At 43.7% G+C, this 21,458-nt stretch overlaps 1 protein-coding gene across 3 annotated transcripts in view; it reads left to right on the top strand.

The window, feature by feature from the left end:
* UBASH3B (ubiquitin associated and SH3 domain containing B) overlaps positions 1-21,458 on the top strand; it is a 170,511-nt gene that overhangs the window by 85,102 nt on the left and 63,951 nt on the right. Inside the window, exon 1 of one of the 3 annotated variants that reach the window (XM_043995947.1) lies at positions 18,198-18,233. The exons of the other annotated variants lie outside the window; for them this stretch is intronic. The gene's annotated coding sequence lies outside the window, so the exon portion shown is untranslated. Of the gene's footprint in view, positions 1-18,197; positions 18,234-21,458 lie in introns of those variants that run through there. 3 annotated transcript variants of the gene reach the window in all.

The raw sequence follows: 21,458 nt of genomic DNA, 5'->3' as shown, positions 1-21,458 counted from the left end.
AAGGTTCCAAAAAGAGACATGTAAACTTGGATTCATAAGCAATAGTAAGAGCTAACATTTATGAAGTTCCTTGAAGTTTTGCAAAGCTTTTTGTATATACAATCTCATTTATTTTTCACAACAACACCAAGAGTTAAGGTCTATTATGATTCCCACTTTATAGATTTGGCCATTGGGACTGAGGTTAAGTGACTTGGCCAGGATCAAGCTACTACAAGTGTCTGAGACAAAATCCAAATTGTCTTTATGTGTAACATTCTGGCCACTATGTCATGTTCTATCCTGGGAAAGAACATCCTATTTAAATAAGGAAATTGAATACCCGGACAGGCAGCAATACCTATTCTACCAACCCAGCTTAGAGTATACTGTAGCATTCTCTCTTTAGTGAAGTGGCCAAACTCTGAGGACCTTGGAGAAAGTGTCCTTTCCAGTTACAATTTTGGTTTCTTTGGCCTACCCCTCATCTTCCCACCATCTTCCAGAAATGGCTCGCTCTCTCTTAGCCATTTCTCTTTTCCTCTCTGGTTCTGTCCAGTTATATGCCCTCGTTCTAGGAACCAGCCACCTTTACTCTTCCTGGATAGACCTTAGCCCATGGCCTCTTCTGCTAGCAACTCTTTGGGTGACAGGTCTTTATGTTCTAAATCTATCTGCTTAAAGGAAAGAACCTAAAGGCTAAAAAGTTTCCCTTCAGGCTTAGGGCTAGTCACCTCAACCTCTTGGTCAGGCAACATGAAACAGTTTCTTCATTGTCACCCCACCTTTGTCTTCTTTCAGGCTTTTGTGTTCTTGGGGCACTGGAGGGCCCGTTGGGGGTGAGAGAAGATCATTTTACCATTAAGCTTTTAAGTCACTTACCTACAAGATAACACATCAGCCCCAGACAGATGGCAAAAGCCTCAAGCCATTTTCCTAATTCCCTCCTAGGGCCAGTCTCTTCTTTATCTTCTCCTCCAGAACATCTGATTTGACTAAATTCATTCCTACCGGGAAAGAATCAGTCTCTGCTAGAGAGATAATGTAGCTTATATTTCTTCAGAGCCATATGCTGGTTGTTTTAACTCTTTTCCAGCTGTAACTTAACTTAGAATCATACAATGAGAGAGCTAGGAGGGAACTGAAGAAATTGGGAAGCTAGAAGGGACCCTGGGCATCACCCAATCAAGCCCCCTAATTTGTAGGTGTTCAAGTTTTAGCAGGTATTTCCTCCCTGAAGCTGCTGTGTTGACCCTCCTTTGGAGGGTCATCATGACTAAACACAATTTCAGAGGACCAGTGATGAAGTTTACAACTTACCTTTAAAAAAAATTTTTTTTTTAAATTTGCAGGGCAATGAGGGTTAAGTGACTTGCCCAGGATCACACAGCTAGTAAGTGTCAAGTGTCTGAGTCCACATTTGAACTCAGATCCTCCTGAATCCAGGGCCAGTGCTTTATTCACTTCACCACCTAGCTGCCCCACAGCTTATCTTTTGACAGAGAGGTGATAGACCTGGGGGGTGATTGAGACATATTTTTAGATATAACCAATGTGGAAATTTGTTTTGTTTGACTATCCATATTTGTTACAAGAATTTGTTATAAGGATTCCAAGGCATACCTTTGGAATTGTGCTTGGATTTGTATTTGCTTATACCTTTAACCCTAATCTTAAACTAACAGGGAGTTTTCAATCAGTCCATATTTATTAAGCACCTACTATGTGTCAGGCATATGCTAAGCATTTTGTGATCAATCTACCTGGGCTAGACTGGGCTGAACTGATGTCTGCATCTGCCCCATACAGGAAAATAAATGAATCAGATAAATAAGATGGAAATATGGTTTACCCTTTTAAAATAAATTATTCTTATGATTCTGTGTATACTCCATGGAATGGATTAGTGATTGCTTCTTTGAAGCAAAGGTGCTTTAGCCCTTCCACCAAAAAAAAAGTTTCCATATCTTTAGTTTGAGATCATTTGTTAAGAAAACTGAATTTCTATATAAGATATCAAATATTGAAGCTAACTTTCCTCCTAATTAGGACAAATAAATGAGACCATGCTGTGAGACAGTTTTGCCCAAAGCCTGGAATCATACAAAATATATCCTTTCAGGTCAGATGGTATTTTGATGTTCTGGCTGTGTTCTAAATCAGTGGTTTATTAAAAATGTAGGTTTGAGTCCACTTCTAACTTGTTCAGTTGGTGATTTCAAACAAACAAACAACTTTGGCTTGGTTTGTAATTCAGTTTAAAAAAGATATTTGGCTAAGTCAGTGCTCAGCAAAGAAGTACAATTCACTGGCCAGTTTGGAGTTCTCATGTAAGTTTGAACCTGGCTCTGTGGCTGGCAGAATGTTTACCTATCTTGGGCTACTTAGTAGCTACATGGGTAATGGGTAATAGGTAATACCCTAAAGCCACTCTCTTTACAGCAGAAATGCCTGCTTTCCTGTGTTAGATTGACAAGCTTGGTTTGTTTATATGGACTGACAGTGTTAAGCAAAGAAATTCAGCTTCCATAATAGTTCTTCCTACTAAAAAATAGCTGCCAAGATGTCCAGGCTCCCACCATTTCCTGCTTCTAAACCTTAGTGTTAGGCTACTTTTTAATTTAATTTTTTTTCAATTATGACAAAAAATAATTTTTTTCTCTCACCGACCTTTCCCAACCCATTGAAAAAAGAAAATCCTTGTAATGAATATGGATAATCAAGCAAAACAAGTTCTCACATTTGGTTATATGCAAAAATATGTCTCAATCTCGCCCCCCCCCCCCAGTCTATTGCCTCTCTATCAAGAGGTAGGTTTTAAGCTTCATCATTGGTCCTCTGGAATTGTGTTTGGTCATTGTGTTGATCAGAATTCTTAAATCTTTCCGAGCTGTTTGTCTTTATAAAGTTGTTAGCCTCTAAATGGTAGGCCACATTTGATCTGAGAGTAAGTAGCAGCTATTTCCCCCCTTAATTTTTTTTTAATTATTTTTTGGTGAGGCAATTGGGGTTAAGTGACTTGCCCAGGGTCACACAGCTAGTAAGTGTCAAGTGTCTGAGGCCAGATTTGAACTCAGGTCCTCCTGAATCCAGGGCCGGTGCTCTATCCACTGTGCCACCTAGCTCCCCTTCCCCCCTTACTTTAAGAGCTGAAACATTACCATCACTTCCTACACCAGCCCATTGGCTAATAAAATCAAACCCAAGCAAGTATTTTCCTCCAACCTAATCCATCCCACTCCCCAGTTATTGTTCCTTTCCCAATGCCAGCTCCCATTTTAGGTTTTAGCCTCAGCTTACACTGCTTGGGTCAGCCAGGAGGAAGTAATTTTTTATCTTGTCATTATAACCTTTTCAGCAAGACATGGTGGAATCCATGGTAGGTTTAAGTCTAGGAATGGAAGAGACCTTGAGATCATTTTAGTTCTTCTCTGACCTTCAAGTAGTAATATTATATGTGAATTATACTATATTACATGCATTATAGTAATAAATAATAATAAAGTAAATATCTACAGTGTGCTCAGCACTGTCCCAAGTGCTGGAGGTGATGAAGTAGAAGTAGAAGTAAGAGTAATGGTGGTGGTGGTGGTGGTGGTGGTGGTGGTGGTAGTACTGGCAGTGGTAGTAGTAACAGCAGCAGCAGTAGCAGTAGTTGTGGTGGTGGTGGTGATAGTAGTAGTAGTGGTAGTAGTAGTGGTAGTAGTAGTGGTAGTAGTAGTGGTAGTAGTAGTGGTGGTGGTGGTGGTGGTGGTGGTGGTGGTGGTGGTGGTGGTGGTGGTGGTGGTGGTGGTGGTGGTGGTGGTGGTGGTGGTGGTGGTGGTGGTGGTGGTGGTGGTGGTAGTGGTAGTGGTAGTGGTAGTGGTAGTGGTAGTGGTAGTGGTAGTGGTAGTGGTAGTGGTAGTGGTAGTAGTAGTAGTATAGTTTGGGAGAGCTCCAGAAAAGGATATTCATAAGCTTCCCCTTGAGTCTGAGTCATCATTTCTCCTGTGACCTCCAATGTGCTAGCTTAGTTGCCGATAACCATCAAATATATGAAACTCCAGAAGAGAGAATGAATGAAAGAGCTGGGTTGCTGTTGTTGTTTTAACTTTTTTTTTTTCCTTCAGAAAAGGTACTACCAACAAGTTCAAAAAAACCAAAACACTAGGCTTTTTTTGACCCTCTTCTTTTCTAAAAGCCACATATGTAATCCCACAGGGACTTCATTTGTTTCACTTTGTATCAAATGTGGCCCTTCACAAAGAGCTATATTGCATGTTCAGCCTGTAGACGTTATAGGCCTATCCTGTCTCCAGGGACACACTCTAACAGGATGGAAGTACATGTGTACACTGAGGCACTTTTTGTTGGTGAAGCCTCGGAAGGGAAGTCTCTCTTAGTCACATCTCTATTTTGAAAACTAAACTAATAAAAAAAAAAATCACAGGATACCATTTGGTATTGAATCTGATAGACCCTCTCTCTTTTAGGTTGTGGGAATTCATCCAAACTATGTCAGAGGTGGTAGGAATGTCCAAAGGTACTTAATGTCTTTTGAATTCTGAACAGAGGTTAAAGAAAGGACAGTGATCTCCCTCATTCTGGATGCGATGCCTAGGTTTTCCCAAGACTATGGCAGGCCTGGGTATCTGAAATTTGGGAGGTTATTTAGTCCTATCTATAGTTCTCCCTATACCTGACACAGCCTCTGCTCCAGAGGAAAAAGGCATTTGAAAACATGCACTCTTCTGAAGAGTGGAGAGCCCACTACAAATCCTTGCGCATGTTTCCAACACCTCCAACTTTGCTCCTAGGCTCAACTCAAGGAAGGAAACTAGCCTCAAAGGCACAGGCAGACGACATGCATTAGCATAGCCAGTGTGTAGACCTACGTGCCCTTAGGAGAGTTTTCCCACTGGCTCCTCCCCTTCCTCTAGTGCTCTAGGTACTCCCCTGAGTCAGTTTGTATACACACATGCACACAGTCTGTGTGGGCTGGAACTTGTTGTTTCTGAGCCTAAGAAAGAACTCTTCCAGGTTATGGGAATCTCCGGACAACCGTGATATGCCTCAGGCGTGAAGGAATCCAGGTGTTTGATGACCTGGACAGCTTCCCCTCTCCCCTCCCCTCCATTCCAGGTTGGAGGGGGTTGGGGGGAGGGCATGTTTTCTTTATTACCCCCTTCCTCTCCCTCTCCACCTGTATCCTCTGGACATAGCTTAGAGCATAGAGAGACTTGGTCCTTCTGTATGTGTGGGGGCCCTGCCCTATCAGTAAGCAGCTCTGACCTGGGGGGGAGGGGGTTGAGGTGATGAGGAGACCGAGGGGAGAATGCAAAATAAATTGAAGTCAAGGCCGCTGGCTCTGAGAGCCAGAAGGTAACATTTACACAGCAGCATGTGGATGGGGGATGCTGAGTGAGGAATAGTGGTTTAAGGATTAAGCCAGGAGAGGCTTCCTGGAAAAGGCTCGCTTTCAAGGAAGGGAGAGAGGCTCACTTTAGCAGAGAGGAGAAGCTAAATGGGAGATATGGGGAGGGGGAGGAAGATGTAATTTGATGTAAGTATCTGCATCTTTAATTCAGGGCCCAGAAGCCATAAAATCAGGAGACAGGCAGCTGGATGGCTGTAGCCCGGAGTCTTTCTTCCAGCCTGGAATGATACTGATTAGGACTGGGGCCAGTAGGAGGCCTGGGGCGGCCTCTCTTTTCTGCATATGGAAAAGATTTAGGTGCTAGCAAGTTGTCTTTTTTTTTTAATCCAGTCTTGTGCACCTGGGTGCATTTTACAGTAGTGCTCACTCTACCAACACCTCCCTTCCCCACCCAGGCTTCCTGTTTTGAAACCCCAAGAAGACGGAAAATGTGAAATGCTGTCACTTTAAAAGACTCAAGCCTGCTTTCCCCCTCTCTCTCTCTCTCTCTCTCTCTCTCTCTCTCTCTCTCTCTCTCTCTCTCTCTCTCTCTCTCTCGTGTGTGTGTGTGTGTGTGTGTGTGTGTGTGTGTGTGTTTTCAGCCAGACTGTCTGGGGGAAGGCAGCCGAATTGCCTTGCCCCCTTTACAGGAGCCTGCCCCAGGGGAGATGGAGAATAGTTGTTTAATATGACTCTCTTGGAAGGAACTGTGTCAGCCTGGCTTAGGGCCCAGCAGCAATGGCATGTAGGCTGTGTCCAGTGGATGGCTCACCAAATGAGATATCATCACGGCAAGACAAAGAGGATCATAGCATGATTCAGATCTGCAGGCCTTTGTGGGGGAGGGGGGTAAGAAGAGCGTCTGGGGCAAACCATTCACTGGAAAGACCTCAGCCCCTCTGCTTTCTAGAGTGTCTGAAGTCTCTGAAAACAAGAGGGATTATTCATCTCTCTGAAGATGGTTTCCAGGAGATCCTGCCTTCTGGCTTCTCAAAAGCCCTTTGGACATTCCATGAGCTTGAGCTTTCTCAGCCCAAGGAGGCCCAGTCTTGTGCTGTGGGCAGGTTCTGTCCTTTATAAATAGGAATAGTAAGTACTTTGACCCTCTGTCATTTAGACACATGCTCTGCAGAGTCCTTCCACTTGTAGAGATGGACTTGCTGTGAGTCATCCCTGTTCCTTCACACTCTCCTCTAAGACCAAGGACACACATCTGAAAGATGACTCTTAGGGTGTAGCCTGTAGCCACGGGAAAAGTGAAGCTAATTATACTGTGTGTTGAGCCTCTGAACCCTGAGCCAACCAGCTATGGATGTAGTGAGGAGAGATGGATAGGTTCTCTGGTCATTATGTGCCCTGGCAAATGATTAAAGAAGTAGGAGCAGAAAGGTCTCCCAGAGGTTGATGTTGGGCCTGGTCACACTTAATATTTTTATAAACGATTTGGAAGAAGTATATGGTAAAAGCTAAGTTTGTAGCTTCAATTTATCAATGATAATAGCTGACATGTACAGTGCTTTAAGATTTACCAAGCACATTACATAAAGTGTCAGCCTCATGATAAGGTACTGTGGAAGAAAATTCTGCTCTCTGCCTTTCTAGCATCAGCCCGCCAGAAATCATTTTATTAATTTAAAATAAACCAATTTCAAATATTTCTCCATAAAGAGAAGTTCAAAGACTAGCAAAGTTACCTTTGTGAATCCATATTTATGATTCACAAACAGAAGACAGAATTCTAGAGTCGGATCTGCAAGGTCCAGAGTTGAGGTCAAAGTCTCAGAACAGCAGTCACTTAAAATGTCATTGCGCTCTAGAAAGAATCAATCTCCTAAAGTCATTTTTCTTTCCCCTGGCCAAAGGCCCAGGTGGAAAAACTGGTTAACAAGCATGATGGCCTTTTTTCTTGGCTTTTGTATGCATTATCTCATTTAAGCCCCACCACAGCCCTGTGAAGTAGGAACTACTGTGAAGTAGCTATTAATTGTATTTCTTTTAGATGAATACAGTGAGACTCAGATGATGTAACTTGCACATGGCTACCCAGCTAATAATCATCAGAGGCATAATTTGAACCTAGGTAGGTCTTCATGGGACAGTTAGGTGATCCAGTGAATACAGCACCCAGTCTTGGAGTCAGGAAGATTCATCTTCCTGAGTTCAAATCTAGCCTCAGACACTTACTAGCTCCATGATCCTGGGCAAGTCACTTAACCCTGTTTGCCTCAGTTTCCTCATCTGAAAAATGAGCTGGAGAAGGAAATGGCAAACCACTCCAGCATCTTTGCTAAGAAAACCCCAAGTGGGGCCAGGAAGAGTTGGACATGACTGAAAAATGACTGAACAGTAGGGTCTTCAAGACTCTAAGCCCTGCTCTTTGTGTACTGGGTACCAATTAGTGCAAAAAGTCTTCTGAAGTGGTTGTATATATTTGAATTTGTACTATTCAAATTTATATTTTATGATATTTTATATCATCATATATTTTATTATATTTGTTATCATTATAACAAAGCTATATAAGATATAGTCATTGATTCCAACGCAGTGGAAGTAGTGCAGATTCAGTGAATACAACCACTTGGGGGTGTGGAGCCTGCTTTAGCACCAGTCTTTGGGCATTAAGCATTTATTAAAGTATATTAAGGGTTAGCAATGAGAAACACGTGGAGAAAGAAAGAAAAGAACCCTAGCTCCCTGTACCTGCCTATGCTCCTCTTTCCACCTCCAATGGAAAGAAAAAAGGCCTTTCTCTTGAGCGGAAGCCCTCTGCGGGATATCCAGGCATGGGTCTCCCCCCCTCCCCCAACACACACACCCTCCAAGCTAATTGGCTGATAGCATTGATAGACAAGACTTATAGGCGGTAACTTCCGGGCTCATAGTCACATGTTTTCTTTTCAGGGGGGTGTTGCCCTGGTTCTCACAATGTCCCTCTCAGCAGGGTGTTGGCACTCTGATTCTCACAGGTGGATTTGTTCTTCTCACTAATTAGGACCTGGCTGTACATTGGCTCCCATATGCTTCTATAAGTCAATGACATGCTGAAATACTTGTCTCTGTTTCAAAGGTCACATTAGACACCTATCCCTGTGTGAGATCTTTCTTGACCCCTCAGCTGCCAGTGTCTCTCCCCCAAATTCGTCTTCTCTTTTTTTTTGTATACATTTATACCTGCCTTGAGAGATTGTAAATTTCCTGAGGCCAGCGGTGTTTTGTCTTTGGTTTTGTCTCCCAGCTTCCAGCCCTGTGCCTGGTACATATTCATCACAGTAAATGCTTATTGATTGATTGGTATCTCTCAGAGAAACTAGCCCAATTCCTTGAAGAAACCAGATATTGTAAGGCTCACACAAAGCCTCTCTGGCCAGCTGTTGGAAGAAGGGGGTATGAATTTGCAGGAGGTAAGAGGTGAGGGATGGGTTTCATCTGTGGCCGTGCTGTAGCAGGGAAGGAGCCAGACAGTGATCACCAGCTCCAAGGCCCAAGGCCTCCTAAGACAGCTGTGTGTTCTCTCCATCCCAAAGTGGTCCCAGAATACCACATCCACCCAAATTAGACAAGCTTGTGTTTTTATCTTCAGCGTGAGAGGAAGAAGAGCTTGCTGCTGACACATCGAAACTGTTCAGGTCTGGTCCTTTGTGGGGTTTTTCCTGCCACCAGAAACCCTCCCCAGAGATATAACCAAGTCATCTATTACATTTTCTTTAGCCTAAATTGCATTTGAAGGGTTGGCAGTGTGGGCTGTAGTCATCCCAACGGGTACTAATCTCTGAGCCACATTTGAGAACGAAACTACGGCTGTGAATGCTACAAAAGATACCGAACCCTATGAATTCACCATGCTGTTTGGCTGCCCTCAGCCTGACTGGACCTGTATTCCTGCAAATAGCCCCTTGTGTGCAGCTGAAGGGATAACATTTCCCATGTTGCCCTCTTTCCCACCCCCACTTGGGATGCTGAGAAGGGGAGGGGGATGCTTTTTGCCAGCGCCACTCCCTCCTCTCTGTCTCTCTTCCCCAGTGGCATACAGCTTGAGGCTGTGCAGTGGCTAGCAGGGATTGCACTGTTGTCAGCATTTGCTGACACAGCTGCTTCTGTGTTCCTTCAGGGGCAGCTAAGCCCTTTCCCCTTAGTTCACTCCTTTGAGCTGAGCACCCAGAGCTTCCTAAATATCTAAGTCTTAGCCTATGGCTAAGTGGTCTAGGCTAATGCATTCCAAGTGAGGTAGCTCCCCCCCAATCCATTTTATAGTTGGGGAAGTGCTTTTAAAGGAAGAGATTTTTGTCAAAGGAATTTAGCAAAGGGGCTTAGTAGCTGAGAATAGTCTTAGGATCTATGTTAGGCAAGAGTCATGTGTGGACTTGGAGGCAACAGAGCCGGGTTCAAGTCTTCCCTCTGCTTCAGCCAAGTTGCTCCATCCCTATGAGCCTCAGTTTCTCCATTTACTAAGTGGAGATAATGCTACTTAGACTGCCTTTATATGAGTAAATGAGACAATGTATGCGAACGCAATAAACTGTCAGAAATGTAAGCTGTCCATTCATAACCCCCAGACCACATGTGCTGCCAACAGCCTATCTCTCCTTTTCCAGTTTGTTTTCCCATTTGAAGAAACTGATTGGATTAAAGCCCGAGGTCTAGTCCTAGGTTCTATCACTGACGTGCCAGGTGACTTGGAAACAAGCTATTTAACACAGTTTATTTAACCTTGCTTCACCTCTGTTTCTCAAAAAAGAAAAAAAGAAAAAAGAAATCATTCCTAACAACTTCTTGGGATGGTGTGGAGAGATGTGATTATATGGGGGAAGTTATTTGAAATCCTAGAAAGAAAGTTTCAATGGAAATCCAGTTTGTTAACATTGTTGTCGAGCAATATTAAGCTCACACACAGTAGTAGGTAAGGTTTGGATATATAGTTGATTACATAGACGTATCATTCCCCAAGCAGCTGAAAGCTCTCCATACTGCTGGGTGGCTTGCTGGGCAGAGAGATCCAGGACATAGATTTTTCACGTCCCTCTCCACCACACTCGCCTCTCCTGTCCTCCCCAAAGTACAAAGTACAGGTACCTTCTAGGAGTGGCAGACAACTCCCCCACTTGCCTTCTGGGAGCATATTTGGCCTGACTGGCAAAACAAAATAAACTATCACTTTTCTTTCTTTCTTACCCATCTGCCTCAATTCTATTTGTCCACATGGACACTTTCCCCAATATGGCTTCAACTACAGCTGGACTCGGGCATTCGGGCAAATCAGTTGGCAACTAACTTCAGAACCACCAACAAAGCCCAGCACCAGGCTCCAGCTTGGCTTGTAATTAGTAATTTTAACTGAGCATTTTGTTCACTGTCTACTAAGATTGTTGTGATTATTTCATTTAAGGCACACAACTGTAGTTCTGGTCTCCCCAGGGAAGATGTTGCACATTATGTCCAGGATGCAGTCTGTGGACTGCATCGCCAACCCTTCTAAAGGATCCGGGGAGGACTGGCTTACCCCCTTGGATTATCTTGGCCAATAACTGCTTTATATGTTTCATAAAGATGGCTTTCAAAGTACATGGAGTCTCACACCACACCCTGTCACTCTTATACCTTAGCTAGCTGCAGCATAGCCCAGCCACATTTGGCTTGTCCTGATAACAGGCATCTGGCTTCATGGTGGTCTGAGTCAGCACAGGCAAGCATATGCTGTCTCTGAGCTAGGTATGTGCAAATGTGGTGCTTCTTCCAAGGAAATGAAGTTCGAATCTCAGCTTCTCCAGTGACCTGCTTTTGGTACCATAAATAAGCCTCTGCCTCAGTTTATCGATTTGTAAAATAGGGAGTGTATGTACGTGATCACCCCCTTTTCCCTTCTACAACTGCAAGTGCCTTCTCTATGAAATTACCTTCCCTTTGCACAACATATAGTTTATATTATGGTTATTTGTGTTTTGTGGTGGTGGGGTGAATTAGAATGTAAGCTTCTTGAGGGCAGGGAATATTTTCATTTTTGTCTTGGTATCCCTAATGCCCAGAACAATACCTTAAAAATGGGAACTAAAACAATGTTTGTTAAGATTACATTGTATTGGGGGCAGCTAGGTGGCGCAGTGGATAGAGCACCGGCCCTGGATTCAGGAGGACCTGAGTTCAAATCCGGCCTCAGACACTTGACACTTACTAGCTGTGTGACCCTGGGCAAGTCACTTAACCCCAATTGCCTCACTAAAAAAAAAAAAAAAAAAAGATTACATTGTATTGGATCTTTCTCAAATGCTCATTTCATTTCACTCCTTTGTTTAAGACCTGATAGAGTCCTCATTGCATCAGATCCCATCAATATTCCTTCAAGGCCCTTCCTAAACCCAACATGCCTTCACCTCCCTGTCAGTCAATAAGAATTTTTCAAGCTGCTACAAATGTACTCCACAAACATTGATTAAACATCTACCAAGATCAAGTCTCTAGAGACTTGGCAATACGAGACTAATAATTGAGAGATTGCCTCTCAACTCAGTGAGATGAGTGGTATCTGAACTACGATCCCCCTTTTCAAGATGTCGTTCAGGTGTGTCCAACTCTTCGTGACCCCATTTGAGGTTTTCTTGACTCCACCCTATCCACTGTGCCACTTAGCTGCTCCATTTCAGGATAAGGAGACTGAAATTCAGAGAAATGAAGGTAATAGAGGCAGACTTGAACTCTGCTCTTTTTATTCCAAGATTGATACTCTTTCCAGTATATTCCATTAAACACTCTCTTCTTAAGAAGCTTACAGACTGGGCAGCTAGGTGGCACAGTGGATAAGGCACTAGCCCTGGATCCAGGAGGACCTGAGTTCAAACCCAGCCTCAGACACTCACCAGCTGTGTGACCCTCGGCAAGTCACTTAACCCCCATTGCCCTGTCCCCCCAAAAAGAGAGAAGCTTACAGACTAATGGGAGGGGTGGGAAGGATGGGTACCCACAACAATGCTAGGGAGAATATGCAAGTTAGAGAGAGGCCCACCGAAGAGCTAAGAAAATTTGGAGGAGCCAGAGTTCACTTTGATCCAGGCTGAATGGGGGTTGCAAAAGAAATTGAAGTCACAGTTCCTGCCCTCAGGATGCTTGTGTTCTATAAAATACACATAGGCAAAGCAATTAGAAAATAAGACATTGTATGGCAAAGTAATAAATTGTACAATACAGATGGGGGGGGGGTTGTCCATAGTAAAATACTGATTTGCTCCATACAGACTAACTAATAGGAGTTTGATAAAGGAGAGATCACCACGATTGGTTTGGTCAGCAAAGGTTTCACTGAAAAGTGGGTTTTGATTTAGACCTTGAAAGAGAAGAGAGTCTGGTTAGGCGCAAGATAGAAATGCCTTTTTTTTTTTTTTCCTGGTGGCAGTGATTGGGAAGGGTTAAAGGGAGGGAGTGTATAGCAACTACTGTGTGCCAGGCACTGTGTTACGAAGAGCCCTACAATTTTTATCTCATTTGAGCCTCACTACAATCCTGGGAGGGAGGGAGGTGCTGTTATTTTATCCACAGAGGTAAAGTGTGACTTACTTACCCAGCATCCCACTTTTAGTAAGTGCCTGAAGCTAAATTTGAACTTGGATCTTTTTGACTCCAGGCCCCAGGCTCTATCCACTATAGCACCATTGTGTTAGGGACAATGAGGAAGCAAAAGGATAGCGGTATGACTCTGGTAAAGGGTTCATTTGATTGGTTAGTGATGGCTCGAGTCCATGGCATGCTATACCAGTGCTTTGTACAGCTTCCAATCCCAGACTTGCATAAATAAGCCACTGAATTTATTCCTTTACCATACCCAGATGAGAAAACCCGTGATGCTCCCTGACAGCTGGAGATGTTTCTCTGCATCCTGGCTTTGTGTAACTTTGAGCAAGGCCTCAAACCTCTCTCTGCCTCAGTTTTCTTCATTAGTAAAATGATGACAAAATGATAACATCACTGCCACTTATGACTTCACAGGGCTATTGTGGGGACAGCATTCTGCCAGGCCTGAAATACTAGTCCCCCAGGATTCAGTGTTGTGATGGGACCCTTAGAACTTATTTAGTTGTTACTTTTGTTTACAGAGGAGGAAACAGGCCCAAAGAGGAGTCCACAGAACATAAATGAGTCACGGTATAGATTACAGAAGGGAGAGTATAGAAACAGGCATATCAGAGGACCTGAGAGGGCCCAAGAGCCTGAAACTAAGGGGAGAGAGGAACCCAGAGCAGATAAGACAGAAAGCCTTTGCCCCACCATGTCTTTTGTGACCTTGGGCAAGTCATTGACCTTTCCAAATGCCAGGAGCCTTCTATGTAAAATAGAGGTAATAATACCTGTACTGCCTACCTACCCAAAAGGCTGTCAGGCTCAAATGAGGGTACTGTAGGTGAAACACCTTGCAAACTCTCCAGCATTACATGAATGTTAGCAAGTGAGCTAATTTTAATAGCTACCAGATATTCGCTATTCTTATATTTTTACCACCTTTTGCAGCATGGCATAATGGATAGAAGGCCATGCTTGGAATGAGAAAAACTTGGGTTCAAGTTCTGCCTTTGGAACATACTAGTAGTGTGGCCAAGGACAAGTCACGACCTTGTGGTACCCCAAGCAACTCTAAAGCATGAAACACTGAGTTATAGGTCTGTGTCTGTGAAGGGAGTTTCTGTACAGGGAGTATTCCATACTGCTGAAACTCCAGAACATACATGTGTGTATGTAAATAGCCCCCTCCTACCTTTCTAGTCTTCTTACATCTTACACCCTGATAAGTTGTTTGATCTAGTGACAGCGGCTTCCTGGCTGCTCCACAAACAAGACCCTCCACTCCCAACTTCAAGCATTCTCTGTGGCTTTCCCTCTGTCCCTCGCTCCATCAGTGACCTCCTTAGTTTCCTTTAAATCCCAACTAAAATGCCGCTTTCTACAGGAAACCTCCCCTAACTCCTCTTAATTCCAATGTTTTTCCTCTGTTATTTCCTATTTATCCTGTAAATTGCTTACTTTGTATGTATTTGTTTGCGTGTTGTCTCCCCATTAAATTGTAAGCTCCTTGGGGCAGCTAGGTGGCGCAGTGGTTAGAGCACCGGCCCTGGAGTCAGGAGTACCTGAGTTCAAAATCTGGCCTCAGACACTTAACACTTACTAGCTGTGTGACCCTGAGCAAGTCATTTAACCCCAATTGCCTCACTTAAAAAAATATTGTAAGCTTCTTAAGGGCAGGGACTGTCATTTGCTTCTTTTTGTATCCCCAGTGCTTAGCACAGGGCCTGGCACATAGTAGGCACTTAATAAAAGTTAATTGATTGCTATGTGTAAATAGGCATATGTGTGTGACACACATATGCATACATATACACACACATAGGTATAATCTATATATAGGCATGTATGTATACATATACATATACATACAGGTGTATATGTGGGATTTTCTTGGCAAAGATGACGGAATAGTTTGCCATTTCCTTCTCTAGCTCATTTTTCATATGAGGAAACTGAGACAAACAGGGTTAAAGTGACATGCCCAGGGTCACACAGCTAGTAAGTGTCTGAGGCCAGATTTGAACTCAAGAAGATGAGGCCTCCTGATATCAAACCTGGCACTCTATCCACTGGATTATCTAGCTGCCCACATATACACCTGTATGTATATGTGTATGTATACACACATGCCTATATGTAGATTATACCCATATGTGTGTACATATGTATGCATATATATGTGTGTGTATACAACAAAAACATGTCTAGATATTTCTATGCAGGTATGCATAGACACGTACATATAACTCATGTGTACGTATTCATACACATGTATGTATATATGCATATGCACACACAGCTCATGTACATAGTTGTATGTGTATATATGTATGTATAATATACATATATTCATAGACATATTTCACTCTTTAGCACCTAGACAAGGGCTGAAATCCCACAGTAGATGCTCAGTCAATGGTTATTGAAGGTCTTTGATTCCTCGAAGAAGGAAAAAAAAAAAAGTAGTTATGCTATTTGGGAATTGCCCTCCCTGTATTTTCTGGCATCTTCTGTTTGCTTTTTGTTGAAGGGCAACAGACTCCTAAGTGAAGCTGTTCTTTGGGCCAGCAGACTATAAAAGTCACCAGAAAATGCCACACTGGAGGAACTATGCTCCAACACTATTTATTTGCACACAGGGTGATCGGGGCTTCCTTCCTTGATACCCTGCTCTTATCCTGGCCCCTCAGACATTGGCCTCAGCCTTTCAGCACTCTTACTTTTCTTCCTACTGGGAAATGACCTTCCTGTGGAGCTAAATATGGCACCTCATTTTCCATTACTTATCTTAAATCCAATATCTGCTGCTGGGCACAGAACTGTAATCAGGGGGACTCAGAAGTCACCATTGCCTGGAGAGAAGGGGAGAGATAGAAGGAAGGCTCAATTTAACATGGAGAGAGAGTGAATGGCTTCTGCAGAAGAGATGAGGTTGAGTGAGGGGGAAGCAGTTACTCTTAACCAAAAACAAGGAAAGAGTCTGCACAGGTTGCTGTGTTGCTCCTGCTCTGCAATGGGTGTTGCCCGTTTGAGTCTTGCAGTCATAGATCATAGGCTTTGGAGGTAGAGAAGACCCTGGAAACATCTAGTCCTCCCCTCTTATTTTACAGATGAGAAAAGTGAGGTCCAGTGATTCTATGACTTCCCCCAGGTCAGACAGGAAGTGAGCGAGAGAGAGAGAGAGAGAGAGAGAGAGAGAGAGAGAGAGAGAGAGAGAGAGAGAGAGAGAAGACTTAAATCCAGATCCCCTGGCACTAGAACCAGCTGTTGTCCCACTGTGCCGTGTTGTTTGGTATCTGGTACCCATTTTAAATGAACTCGTTCCATAAACTCTCCTGTTTCTAAACCCTCATCCTAATATACAGCTACCTTCTCTTCTCTTTAGCAACCTAGGTGAGGAAATCTGTGAGCTTCTCTGATTGTTGAAGATTCTACTATGCAGCCCGACTTTGTGTAACCATGAGCAGATCACTGAACCTCTCTGTGCCTCAGTTTCCTCATTAGCACTGCCACTACTGACCTCACAGGACTATTGTTGGGACAGAACTTTTACCAATTCTAAAATACTAGTACCCTAGGAGTTAATGTTGTAACTGGACCCTCAGAGCTTATTTAGTCCAGTTCTCTCATTTTACAGATGAGGAAACTGAGGCACAGAAAGACTTGCCTGTGCTCACATAGAGCCTATGGTTATATAGCAGCAAAGTGAGAATTTGAACCCCGGAATTCTTATTCCCAGTTTAATGACTTTCCATGTAAGTTGTTGTTACCACCTTCTCTTTCTTTTCACTTCACACTCCTTAATTCCATTTCTCTTCTCCCTTTTATTCCCAAATTCATTTTATTCTCATTTTAAGCCTACCACAGAACCTCCAAGGATTATTTGGCCCTAGTAGGGGACCCCAAGGCTAGAGAAACACCTGGCCTAAAGGTGGATGGGATCTCTCTGTCCTCCAAACTGTAGAAACACTAACTTGTATCTCTCTTGCATGGACCATATTCTGTTCTATATTTAATTTATGGACCCGTCTTACCTCCCTATAAGATTTTTTTTGGGGGGGGTGAGGCAATTGGGGTTAAGTGACTTGCCCAGGGTCACACAGCTAGTAAGTGTCAAGTGTCTGAGGTCAGATTTGAACTCAGGTCCTCCTGAATCCAGGGCCGGTGCTTTATCCACTTCGCCACCTAGCTGCCCAAGATTTTAAGCCCTCTGAGGGCAAAGATTGCCTTATTTATCTTTGCAAGCCCTTAACTATTTGTTGGATTTGAATCATCCTTCCCCCTTTCCTAACACCCTGTAAATCTTGAGTGTCAGAGCTGGGGTTTTCAACATTCATTACCCTAAACCCCTCATTTTTCAGATGAGGAAACTGAGACCCAGGAAAAATAAATGATTTGCCTGAGTTTATACAGCTGGACCAAGCCAGGACTACAACCAGGTCTCTAGTCCCCAGCATGATTCTTTCTCCCTTTCTTCCCTTCCCCTTATTATACCCCAAAGGGACAAGTAAAGAAGGGGCTGGGGAAGGCCTAGAGAGGACACCACTAATGTTTAGACAGATGGCTCATTTTCACTCCCCTAAATCTTTTTGGGGGGGGGGCAGCTATGTGGTGAAGTGGATAAAGTACAGCAGGCCTAAAGTCAGAAAGACTCATCTTCCTGAGTTGAAATCTGGCCTCAGACACTGACTAGCTGTGTGACCTTGGGCAAGTCACTTAACTTTTTTTGCCTCAGCTCCTCATCTGTAAAATGAGCTGGAAAAGGAAATGGCAAACCACTCCAGTATCTCTGCAAAGAAAACCCCAAATGGGCTCACAGAGTCAGACACAAGTGAACAACAGGATCTCTAGCTCTTTCTTCCTTGAGGAATATAGATCAGGCTCAGATAAGCCAGATGTCATTTGGGCATTTGCATCCCACCCACCCACTTCCCACTCCCATCGGGTCTCGAAAGGAGAAACTGTGCTTTTCTCCCTTAGAAAAGGGAGCTTAAGCACTTTCATACAGAGTAACCAGACTCTGTGGTTCTTCCAGTTCTTAGCAATATGCAGCGGCCTGGCCTGGCACCAAAAAGAATTTGTTTGGGGAGGGCTGGTGGCCCCGTGGCAAACCCTTTTGCAGAGACATCTTCCTGAGTATTTCCAAAGTGGTTCACAGCTGCAGCACTAGTTATCTCTCCTTCCAGCCCCATGAGCTTGGCTTTATCAACAAAGGAGGAAACTCATACACAGGGGAAGTGACTAACACAGACTCACTGAGCTGATGCTAGCTAGGGCCAGGAATCATCACACAGCTCCCAAGTGCCCACCAACTGTAAGGCTCTGAATGTATTAGAGAATGGGGAGAGAGGGGGAAAGGGGGAGAGGGGGAGAGGGGGGGGAGAGAGGGAGAGAGGGGGAAAGGGAGAGAGGGAGGGAGGGAGAGGGGGGGAGGGAGGGAGTGTGTGTGTGTGTGTGTGTGTGTGTGTGTGTGTTTAAATTAGCAAAATCTTCTATAAACCTGTTGGCTAAGCTTGGTATAAACATAGGTAATTAATTATAGTCTTCTCTGGTTTTACTTAATCACTGATTAATTTGATCATCTGTTTCCTGTAGTTTGGTTCTAATTACCAAAATCTTTTGTATCCAAAATAAAAGCCAGCCCTCCCCTCTTCTAGACATTGGAAGGGGCTTTGAGCACCTGGTATTACTGGGCAATTCATGGGCCATTTAAGATAGAGGACCAATTAATTAGGAAAGAAGAACAAGGCCCCAAGACTTGGATATTAAATACTACCTTGAGTCAGCCTAACTGGAATTGAAGTTGAAAATTATAAACTCCTTAACAGCAGGGAACTAATTTTGTGGTAGAGTGGAAAGTTGGAATCACAGCTTTGAAACTTACTGTGTGACTATGGGCAAGTCAGTCATTTTACCCCTGAGCCTGTTTTCTTATCTGTTAAATGGTGGTGATAATACTTGTACTAAATACTTAAACAGGGCTGTGAATGAGGAAAGTGCTTTTTAAACTTCAAAGCTTTATATAAATGGGAGCTAGTATTATCTTTGTGTTAGCTAGGTGGACTAAGTAGATAGAGCAATAGGCCAGGGGTGTTAGGAAGACCTGAGTTCAAATGTGACATCAGATGCTCATTAGCTGTGTGACCTAGGACAAGTCACTTAACCCTCTTTGCTCAGTTTTCTCATCTGTAAAATGACCTGGAAAAGGATATGGCAAAACCACTCCAATATCTTTGCCAAGAAAACCCCAAATGGGGTTATAAAAATTGGATATGACTGTAACAAGTAAACAACAACAAATTATTATCTTTGTATTCTTTCTCTAGCACCATTCCCCCTCCAAAAAAAGCAACCCTCCAAACACTCTGCCTAATACAGTGGTAGTCACAAAGTAGAACTCAGAAAATAATTGTTAAATGATTGAATTTGGGTTAGAGCCTGGGATCAATTCCCTGTTCAGGGGTAGGTAGGGAAAGAGCTCTGGACCTGGAGTCAAGAGTTCAAATCTGATCTCAGACACTTATTAGCCAAGTGATCCTGGACCAGTCAGTTGACCTCAGTTTGCCTCAGTTCCCTTAGCCATAAAATTGGAGATTAATAATAACACCTGCCCCATGGTTGTTGTGAGGGACAGATGAGAATATTTATAAAGCTCTTTGAAAACTTTAAATTGTATATAACTTGCTTTTGGGGAGGGGCGGGGCAATGAGGGTTAAGTGACTTGCCCAGGGTCACACAGCTAGTTAAGTGTCAAGTGTCTGAGGCAGGATTTGAACTCAGGGAGTACTGAATCCAGGGCCGGTGCTTTATCCACTGTGCCACCTAGCTGCCCCTATAACTCACTATTAATAACTGAGTAATCATGGATAAGGGATTGGTAAAGGAAGTGGTGGGGGGGAGGTACTGAGGAAAGAGTGTTTGAATGTATAGAAAGAGAAACCAGAGTACTGGTTTGTCCATTTATTACTGTCTTGATCTTGGGTAAGACGCTTCATTTCTGGGCCTCAATTTTCTCGTGTGGAAAATGAAGAGATGGGGTTAGATGATCTTTAAGCCCCTTTAAATTCTAAATCTTTGGTCCTAGATTACCACCCCTCTGCCACATAATCCCTCTTGTCTCTCCTTCCCTCTCTCCTAAAGGAGAAACCAAAAGGATGTAAATATGCTTTGAGCTCTTGGAAGATTTCACTGGCAATTGGAGAATTTGATCCTAAGCTCAGCCATTCCTCCTGCTAGGTTGCTTTTCTGTTCTGGGCCCGGGGAGGATGCTGTATTTGCTGGCAGGTAGAAGCCAGTGTTCTAAGGAGCCAAGCCCAAGCCCAGAGTGATGGGGAAGGGACAATCTGGGAAGATGGGCAGGACCAGGGCACATGTTGTGGCCTGAAAAGCACTTGGCCCCTTTCTTGCCCTCCCTAGGAGGAGGGGAGGAAGCTCCATGATTATAATGGTTTAAAGGAGAAGTAGCTGATGGTTTCTGGAAATGGAGGCTGACCTTTGTTAGTAGTGGGGCAGGCCTTAGAAGAAGCTACCATAGCTGGTTCTGGGGAGTCAAGCTGTGGAGCAAGCGAACAAGATGATAGCCGAGGACTGAACAAAGAAAAAGCCAGTCCAAGGATGATGATTGCTAAGCAGGCTTACTCTGTGTGTGTGTGTGTGTGTGTGTGTGTGTGTGTGTGTGTGTGTGTGTGTGTGTGTGTGTGTGTGTGTGTGTGTGTAGGGAGGGATTTAGAAAGCAAACGGACAAAGAATTTCACTTCCTTTCTACCTCCCTTTCGTCTTTCCCCTGTTCCTCCCTCTTACTCCCTCCCTCCCTCCTCCTTTCCTCCTCTTCCTCTCCCATGTGTCTCTCTTTCCATCCACCTCCTTTTCCTTCTCCTCCCCTTCTCCCCCTCTTCTTCTTCCACCCCCTCCTCCCCCTCCATCATCAACATCAACAAGCATTTATTAAGTGCTTCCTATGTTTCTGTCTGTTTGTATGTATCCTGTATATGTCCATGTTATCTCTCCCATTAGAATTTAAATTCCCTGAGAGCAGGAACTGTTTCATTTTTTTAGATCTTTATATCTCCCTTCCTCTCCAGCCCAGCACTATGTGAGGTATAGAGCAGATACTTAATAAATGCTTACTGATTAATTGATTAACTGATCAGCAGTTGGATCTCTGAGTGCTCAGTCTAAGTAAACTGAACTACGTTCTATTGATGAGATTGACTTTAAGTATCTGGTCTAGTGCCTGTGTAAGCCCAGAGACCTTCATGCCCTCAACAGCATGGAGGATGCAAAGTCGATGCTTCATCTCATCTCCTCTCCTCTCCTGCAAACTGGGGTGAGACTACTATATGGTGAGAGGAATGGAAGAGTCGAAGGCAACCTGGAGTGGGGAGGGGAGTCACCTTCTCTATTCTTACTCACTTGCTGCTGAATGGAACTAGAGAATGTCATGTAGCCTGCGACAAGTCAGTTAACTTACTCTTTGCTTAATTAAACCCCTTTCATGCCCTGAAACAGCTGTTCCAAAACTATTTCTCTTTTCTCCAGC

This window comes from Dromiciops gliroides, chromosome 3 (assembly GCF_019393635.1).
Source record: "Dromiciops gliroides isolate mDroGli1 chromosome 3, mDroGli1.pri, whole genome shotgun sequence".
In the NCBI taxonomy this organism is placed as follows: domain Eukaryota; kingdom Metazoa; phylum Chordata; class Mammalia; order Microbiotheria; family Microbiotheriidae; genus Dromiciops; species Dromiciops gliroides.
Note: the sequence above shows the minus strand (reverse complement) of the source record. Positions and strands in the feature narration are given on the sequence as shown.